Below are 10000 nucleotides of genomic sequence, written 5' to 3'. Positions count from 1 at the left end.
GCCGCTAATGAAAAGTGTGTCAGCGGTATCACACACACACACACATCCCCGGGAGCCACAGAGTGTAGGGTGTAGCGCTGTTTAAGTTTACATCGTGTGTGTGTGTGTTCATGTGTCTATGTGTCAAGTCAGTGTGTGCATGCATGAGAGAGAGGAGAGAGAGAGAGAGTGTGTGAGTGTGTGTGTGTGTGTGTGTATGTGTGCATGTATTACAGAGAGGTAGAGAGAGTGTATGTGTGTGTGTGTGAGACACAGTGTGTGTGTGTGTGTGTGTGTGTGTGTGAGTGTGTGTGTGAGAGAGAGAGTGTATGTGTATGTGTATGTGTATGTGTGTGTGTGTGTATGTGTGTGTGTGTGTGTGTGTGTGTGTGTGCTAGTCAGTAGGAGGTCAATACAACATCTCACACCTACGGTGAAAACTATTCAACCATGCAGTTACGCTGCAGGGATCCTCTTTCCCCACACTGAGTGAGGAGAACCCACAACCCCATGGGCCAGCACCCATGCAGACCAACATGAGCAGGCTACACTATCCATTACATTTGGCTGACGTCTTTTAACCAAAGCGACTTACAACATCGTAAAAACATTTGAGCTTTTTAGAGCACTTCTAACAACAAATTAAAAACCACAATAAGTGCATCAATGAGTGTAATAAGTGCATCAATGAGTGCAATTGTCTGTAGTAGACTTAGAAATCTAAGTTGAAGCATATTCTAGTTAGCGTACTGAGAATGCACAAAGCTATCAGAATGAACGGAAGATGAAAACCAGCCAGATTTCCGGGATAAGGAATAAGGTGGATAGAAATAAAAGAATACTGACATACACACATCGGAAAATCTTACAAGGATACAAGAATAAAAGGATTGTATTTGACAGATGTTGGGGAGTAACGAATTACATTTATTTGCGTTACGTAATTTAATTACAAAATAAATGTAACAGTAATACATTACAGTTACTGGAGAAAAATGTGTAATTCAATTACAGGTACCTTTGAAATGTTTCACAATTACAATTTGAATTACATCTCAATATTGTCAGCAAAACCTTGCAAAGAATATTGTATGTAAAAAGAACTGTTTCCTTCCACAGCCATAGTTATACGGGACCTTTTGATAGGCTCTATCACGTCTACAGTACCATCAGCATACTGTACATGCCTGCCTGTGCATGCAGCGATCTGAATTTCAGTTTTAAACGTGTTATGATAAAGAATGTATGTCAACTCAGATTGATTTTACGGTAAAATTTGGCTTGAAGTCTGATTATATTGTCCGCATAAAAAATGTGATGCTAATTCATGTATTAAAAAGGGCTCAATATAGCATGCACTTGTACTGAACTGCTCGGCAGCCTGGAGACCAAGGCCGAGATCTTCGCATGGATTTGGGGACGACTGTATATCATTAAAAAATCAGAAAAGTAATCAAAAAGTAATTAGTTACGTTACTCAGATAAAGTAATTCAAATAGTTACACTACTATTACATTCTAAACAGGGTAACTTGTAACTGTAACACATTACATTTCTAAAGTAACCTTCCCAACACTGCAGATACTTTATAAAACATGTATGTGAAATGGCATGTAGCTGCTCTACTTTCCAGTACAGATGCATTGCTATCTATTTATAATCTCAATCGGATGCATTAAATACGTAATAATGATATACAGCTCTGGGAGATATTAGGAGACCACTGCATATTGTTCTCATGTCATCCTGCGGTTGCTGAGTGACATTCTAATGAGTTGACAGTTATATTCAAAATTGAGAGACCACTGCAAATTTGAATGTATACGTGTGTGTGTGTGTGTGTGTGTGTGTGTGTGTGTGTGTGTGTTTCAGAGACCACTGCAAATTTGATGTCAACTCATTTGAATGTCACTCAGCAACTGTAGGTTGACATCAGAAAAATGTGCCTTGGTCACTTAATTGTATACTATATACAAATATATAGGTAATTTAGGTCATATACCGTATAAATATAGATCATTTTCCTGGGGTCTTTTTGGCCTGTAATATGTAAGAATGTTGTGTTCGGCAAGTGCGTTTGAGGAGTTTAACAGGTTTTTTGTGATCGATTTTTTTTTATTGGAAATTTTAACAACATAAACAAAACTACATTAACACACAAACATTGACCGTCACCACAGTAAAAGCAAAAGTCAAAACCAAGGAAAACAGTTAACACCACTTACAGTTTTTTCCAATCGTTTACACACAATTTTGAAAACGGGGCTCTTTTTGTCTAAACAAATCACACAATTAACCAAACACAACACCCAATCAGCAGAACATAACAGATTGTTAGCAAAATGAAATATTTCTGTCAAAACAATAAACACATTGATAAAACCTTATACTGTTCTCATATCACTAACACATTCTTTGAATGATTCCACACTGTCGCTATCTTATACACACCAACACAATAAATTCAAAACACATCTGTAAAAACCCTCTTCCAATATATGGATCTTATTCAGACATATTGTTTGAGAGCATTAGGATAATTTAGATGACAAAAATATTTTGATGAACCCTCATCAAGCAATGCACAAAACTGATGCTGCAGACAATATTTCTTTCTTTCACTGAACCATATGTTCAGTTACAGTGACAAGTCAATCAACAGAAAATGCCAAAATTATAGTTCTTGCTACTGTAAAGTGTAGAAAAATAAAAATCTGTACACAAACAAAAAGTACTGTACACTTACAGTCACTGAAGTAAAACTAAAGCAACAATACAAAATACTCTAATCATCTCTCTGTCTAGCTGGATCAGGCCATAAGAGTTCACCACATCACAGGCTATGGGTGCCTCTCATTTGGGCTTTTATACGTCCTCCCTGGCTCCTCTGGCCTCGATCCTCACTGATCGACATAAAGAATGATGGGGCGAAAACAATGGGATAGTCTATCCAGTGTCAGTTATAGATCAGTGGGAACGCCCCTCGAGGATCGAGCATAACACACCTGAGTGCTGCGTTTTCAATTTTGCACATGTGTGCTTACACACCTGGTGGATGTGATTATACAATTTGTTCATTGGTGTGGTCATTGGCAAGCCAGGGCTTTATAATGACAAGGAAGTACCTAACAATCTTTATCTGTGTCTAAGGTGTGAAAATGTGTTTTACGTTTTGACATTCACTGTGTGTAATTTTCGCAAAAAGTGTGAAGCTGAATTTGTGCTTACTGTTGTACTACTCTGCGCAGGCGTTTTGCTTCTTAAGTGTTAAGTATTGTTAACTGTCTGTTAATCTTGATTTTAGTGTGTAAACGATTGGAAAAAACTGTAATACAACTAAAATGGAAAGACGAGGAGTTTAACTTTTCAAAATAAGAGTTCCTTAATCAAATTGATATGTGGAAGGCAATGGAGAACATCTGCTAATCAGTGAGCCATCTGTGTTTGCGAGGAGGATTGATACATTGTTTATTTCGGTCCGCCACCTAAATCCCTCCTGTTTTTTTCCCACTGTCTGAGAGCTGACAGTTTAGTTCCAGTAAATTAAGCTTGACACTGCACCGTTTGATGATGATGATGACGATGATGCGCTGTGCTTTCAGCAGCGTCCAAAAAAGTTTGCCCGATTTCTGTTTACTTCCTGTGTTCTTTTTCTGTTTGTTCTGAAACGCCATTATATCATAGCAGTACAGAGCCAGATGAGCAGTAGGCCCCAGATGAGCACACACACACACACACACACACACACACACACACACACACACACACACACACACACACACTCTTGCGGGCATATGTGTTTCGGATGGAACACTTGACTTCTGCCCTCGTCCACCGGCATCGTCAGCTGTGCTGCGTTCCGTTCCGTTTTAGCCGAGCGCTGTGTGCTCATCTGTCAAACGTGCTTACCTAACCAGTCTAGCTTCCGAGCTCCCAGAAGGGGGTGGGGGGTGGGGGGGACAAACATTCGTTTTATTGCGAAGAACTACATTTTTGTCCTACTTTTCAGGACTTTTGTACCACTGAGACTTCTTCTCAGTACTTTGTCAACAGTGTTAATCAATGATCATGTCAGCTACTTGAAAATAGCTGTGCTTGGAATGAGTTTAATGGAGTCCACGCCAGTCAACATTGGTGCTTCGAACATGAGGTAGACCTCCTGGGACTTCATCCCAAAGTACAAGGCATTTGGAAACATTTCTTATGCTATCCCACTGCTAACAGTAAACGTAATGGACTACATGGGTGTGTAGTGGCCAGGTTTAACCGTACTTTGCTTTTACTAATTGGGGTCAACTTGTTCTCACAACACCCACACAGCTTTCTTAAGTAATCACTGTGACATCACACCTACTGCTTGAGGCAAGTACAACGTTATCCTTTAGCAATGTGTTCTCTGGGGAAGGTAGCACAGCGAGGATGTATCAAGTCTGATGGAGAGGCTAAGGTTACGAAAGGATAAAAACAGAAATACAAGATGTTTACAGGGAAATATAAAAACAGAAAGACAGGGAGGAAAAAAATACAATACATGAGAAACCCGGTAAATAGGATAAAAAATAAGAGGGTTGACTGATGTCAAGAAATATGGGGCCTCTGACCGTTTGGATTACTCTATCCATTCAGTGGATGCACAGTTACAGTGCAAAAGTTTCTCTGATGAAGGTTGGTATTGTTATGAACATTACTCAATAACCTCCACCATCATATACTGTTCTGAATGTTGTTCTGAAAACATGTTCTGAATGCCTTTTTAAAACATCCGATAACATATGACGCAGTCCATCTCACTGCGATTATAGAATTCTTTAGTTTAGCCACCTCTTATTTTACCACTACATCCCTGGAAATAGCTACACCTGCAGTACCACCTGTCAAGGTGTTCAGAACCCCCTCAATCCCCATTCAACTCAATGGAAATCCGTGCGGCATAATAGGTGTGTTTCCACTATCGGAACTATCGGGCCGTTTTTCAGGGACTTCGCCGTGTGCGCGTGTCTCCACTGACCGGGAAGTTCCGACAGGGCCGTCTTCAGGGCCATTTACAGGAACTAAAGGAGTACCTGATGGAGGGTAGGTACTAAAAACGGCCCGGTAGAGTCGCTGGGCGGTACGGTACTAGTGGCTACCTCACGCAGATTGGTTGTCGCAGTGACATCAGCAGATCACGACAAACAACCTCGAAATTTGAAGTGAGGAGTTGCTAGAGGATTTTTTCACAACATGAGAAGCAGAAGACGATCTACTTGGCTCTACCAAAGTCTTTTTAAAGCCTCTACTCGTCAAAATAACTCTTCTAGTCCTTCCAGTCTCCTAGTCAAAACAGAGCTTTTCGCTGTTGTCGTTACTTGTGTGATGCCAATAAAACCCACTTTCCAACACGTAACACTTTTACACTTTGCCTGTAAACTGAGCTAGCTAGCACAGTACATATAAAGTTAATGGCAAGGGCTAGTAAGGTTTGCTAGCTAGGAAGCTAAGGACTGTGGTTAAACGCGTATGTTGTTACAAACTAACCTCATTGCTTGTGTGTGATACCAATAAGACACACTTTCGGACACAATAAACCATTTAATTTAGCCTGTTAACCGACCTGGCTAGCTAACTTTTGCACCGTAGCCTGAATTCGTACACGCAACCTAAGCCTACAAGCTGGCTTTACATATTTTTGTAATAACAGAGAGCGATGTAAACCGTGTGGTAATTACCTTTATGTTGGGATAACTTGTGTTGTGCTCCTACTCACACAAGAGCTGGCAGTAAGTGTGATTGTCTACTAACTAACCAACTAGCTAACAGGCTAATAAACAAACCATGCTAGGCGAGTAACGTCGTGGAAGGGTGTCACGTCACTTGTAGTTGTAGTCCATTTATGAAATGAAACGAGCAATTACGTTTTTTTTAATTAAGGCGAAATAGGGTCTGATATTTTCACAGTTGGTAGATTATTACAGTATGAAGACTGAAAAATATTTTTGGTGGATAAGATCACTGGTATAGCTGTGTAGTATTTATTTGAAAAGTCGGTCTATGGAACTTAACATTGGAGCTGCTCTTCGATAGGAACGCAACCGCTTGGGGCGCTGGTTTTCACTTTCCCTCCCTATACAGGGCCATCACTGTAATGGAGACACAACGTCTGAGAGGACCAGGCCAGTCGCGGCCCGGTCAAAAGTACCTTACCCCAAAAAAGTCCCAGAGCCAGGGTAAAGGAAACATGCCTAATGAGGGGCTGTGACATAATATCAAAAAGAGGTTGCAGAAATAAGGGGGTCAGGTGGCATACCCATTCATCAAGACGAACTCCATTACCCAGAGGCCCACTCTAGCTTAAGCCTACCTTACACTGACAGACTTTGAGAAAGATTTGGGAAAGATTCTTGAAAGATTGTAGTCTTTTAACTAATGCCCCTCATTCAAGCTTTACTGAAAAGACTACAATCTTTCAAGGATCTTTCCCAAATCTCTGTCAGTTTAAGGTAGACTTTAGATACTCCTGGGAAGACTCATCAGACGATATCCCCATTTACCTAGGAAGTAGTTTTACTCTGAAACAGCCCTGATGGTCTGGGGCAGGTTCTATTTGTGTTGTGACCTACTATCACCATACCCTCCATCCATGTGTAACTAACGGCCTTTTAATCTCATGCACATAAAGAGGCAGGAGCAGTCAGGCGACCACAGACCCCTGTCACGCAATTTTAACCAAAGTGAAACCAAACCGACCTTTTGCCTTTTATGTCTTTTATGTAAGGCAGAGAGAGAGTCAGAGCCAAAGGATTTCATTGTGTTCTAAACACACATGACAATAAACTTTAACTGCACTCAACAAATGCCAGCATCTGCATGTTGAGCTGGATTTGCAAGACACTGCAGGAGGAGGAAGACAAGGTTGCTTACAGGAAAGCTACACCAGGCGCGCAACTTGAAGCGTTCTATTTGCGACGCATAAAATCCATTTCAGAAGACTGATCTATTTTTTTTGTCCCCAATGTGCGTGCAGCTATCACACCTTTGGTAGCTGCTTCCATCGATTATAGTGGAAGTTGACTGTTGCTGCAGATGCCAAGAAAATGGCAAAAGTAGCTTCATTTGAAGAGGATTTGAAGAGTTTTCCTAGATTGCATCACAAATGTACGGAGCCCGTGAAGGGTCAGGTGTGTGAATATTTTTGAGTGCACTTTTGCATTCCCTCGCAATACTTTTTGCGTTCCCTCGCAATACTTTTGCGTTCCCTCGCAATACTTTTTGCGTTACCTCGCAATACTTTTGCGTTCCCTCGCAATAATTTTGCGTTCCCTCGCAATACTATTTGCGTTCCCTCGCAATAACTTGTATGTGTTCCTGTCAACTTGGGCTCCATGCATTAGCCCACCATACAGGTTTACATGGACTGCAGTTCAACTCATGGATAATCTGGACATTATTAAGTTTTACTTTAACCTGGGGCTCACATAGGCTACAGCAATATACTGGCGGATTTGTCTGTGAGACACAATGTGATTATAAGCATGAAAACTCTGAAGCGTCTGCTAAAGAAAAACGGCTTGTTTCGGCGCAGCATGAGAGTTGACAGCGCATTAACCTGATGTAGCCTAGGCTAGCCACCGTACGGAGCCCAATGTTAACTTTTGTTTACGTCTCAGTAGTTTGAGATTTCAGGGGAGACTTATATTTGGCTGCTCCAGGGCCGAGGTACTTGAATTGACTCGGGTTAACTCCCTCTCTCCTTCACAACAGCAGCGGGTTAATAACTTGCACAGTGGTTTGGATCAGAGAATTTATTTTGTGATCTTTATAATATAGCCTACATTCACATCACTCAGGTCCCTGTAACATGCCTCTCTCTCCCACTCCAATCTCACACACCAGCACGCACACACACACACCCTTGCTCCCTCTCTACCCCTCCCACTCCGCAAACGGAACCTGCGGCTTAAGGGCATACATACAAGTTATTGCGAGGGAACGCAAAAAGTATTGCGAGGGAATGCAAAATTATTGCGAGGGAACGCAAAAGTATTGCGAGGTAACGCAAAAAGTATTGTGAGGGAACGCAAAAGTATTGCGAGGGAACGCAAAAAGTATTGCGAGGGAACGCAAAAGTGCACTCAAAAATATTCACACACCTGACCCTTTACGGGCTCCGTACAAATGTGACTGGATACCCATGCTCACGAGAACAGTCAGATAGACCCATTTCCAGTACCCTCCAGGGGGCCGGGAACGATAGACATTTTGAGGGTGAGCGAAAACAGTATTTCCAGTCTGGAAAAAGAGCAATTAAATTGGAGCAGATCTAAAAAGAGCACAGTAAGTGAAAGAGTGTCACTTTTTCAGGGGCACGCTTCCCAAAACCAAAGTTGCCAATTATGTTAGCGAAGCAGTTGCGAGCAGGTTAGCAACTATGGTTATAGGAAATGCAGCCCAAGGTGAGAAGGTGCTCACAGAAGAGCTGGGATGACAACAAGATGTTGACAACCTCTAAGCAACACACCGAAGCTTGTGATTTTGGTTAAGAACCAAACCAGCTTTTGTTCAATGCCACACACCTATCACTTCTGAAAAATCATTCATTTATCAAATGTTATTTTGAAGTATTAAAACGCTCTATGTCATCTGGTATGTGCTAATTGATACGACTGGCTAGCCTATGAGCTACAGTATGCACAGACATCCAGATATAGTGCCCAATAAACAGCTATGGCTATTCATAAACCATGCCTCGAATACGGGAAAATGAATGTTTGGTTCCCAGACCACATCTCATGTGGTGGCCATGTTGGCCAGGCTAGAGTTTCAATGCTTTCAGGAGGAGAACCGTCCACACAGTCACATAGTCATTACAGTCTGATTCAGATTCAAGTCCAACAACACACCATCGGCTAATTACATTCCTTTATTGACATACTCAACCAATCAATCAGTATTAGCATACTGTACATCAACCAATACATCATTACTGACATGCACCACCTCTCATACAGTCCATAACAATGACATATACGTAACCTCTCATACAGAACTCTCATACTTTGGTAAATGTTGATGTAGTAATTGCTACCTAAGATATCTGCATTGTAACTTATTGTAAGAAGCCTTTGGATATTACAACCTTTGTAATAAATGGATAAATCTACCGTAAGTGAGTGTAAATAACCAATACATGTATAACCTAATCTATCACCAGTTACCTCATGCAAGCATTTCTGACCTGTGAAATATCTCAAATATATCTCCTGTTCTCTCGCAAAAAAACAACACAGTTTGACATACTGTATGACATCTGAAATACGACCTGCTATATGAGCGCTTCGAGGGAAATATGTTTTCAGTGTCTTGTTCAACTGGTTCATGTACAGCAGCACTTACGCAATCAGCTCGTTATTCCAAGTTACACCATTACAAGAGCAACAGGTGCGGGATGGTATTTTTAAGACGTTGTTTATGACCTTCATTTGGAATTGTCTGTGAGTGATTAATCGTCACAGTAACGGTTACCGAGTGACAGAAACAAGATGTTGCACATCAGATACTAACCAAATTTTGATGGTTGCGCAAGCCAATTCTAAACAACACTGAGAAATTTGGATTTGCATGTACATGTATGTGTTTGTGTGTTCCTGGTGCTAGATGCTCACTGCTGCTAGTGTGTGTGTGTGCATACGTGTGTGCGTGTGTGTGTGTGTGTGTGTGTCTATACACTATCCCCGGATGGGTGAAATGCAGAGGACAAATTTAATTTCCTTCAGGATGAATAAAGTAACTTAAACAAAGTAATCTAATGGATTAAATATTGTAACTGCATCACAAACGGCCATGAGACCAGATCAGGAGATGGTGCATTTGGTCAGCCATGCCCAAAAACCTTCTCTCCCAACACACTCTTCATTCTTATGCCACTGAAGGCAGCATGCCAGGCATACTCCATTGAGAATCAGTGACATTCAAAGGTCAAACTTCTAATCGAATTCCCAAACAGCACATGTTTGGCTTGTGAATTAAACGGCTCCATGCAATG

This window comes from Sardina pilchardus, chromosome 17 (assembly GCF_963854185.1).
Source record: "Sardina pilchardus chromosome 17, fSarPil1.1, whole genome shotgun sequence".
NCBI classification, from domain to species: Eukaryota; Metazoa; Chordata; class Actinopteri; order Clupeiformes; family Clupeidae; genus Sardina; species Sardina pilchardus.
The sequence above is the reverse complement of the archived record's forward strand: the minus strand, read 5'-3'. Positions refer to the sequence as shown.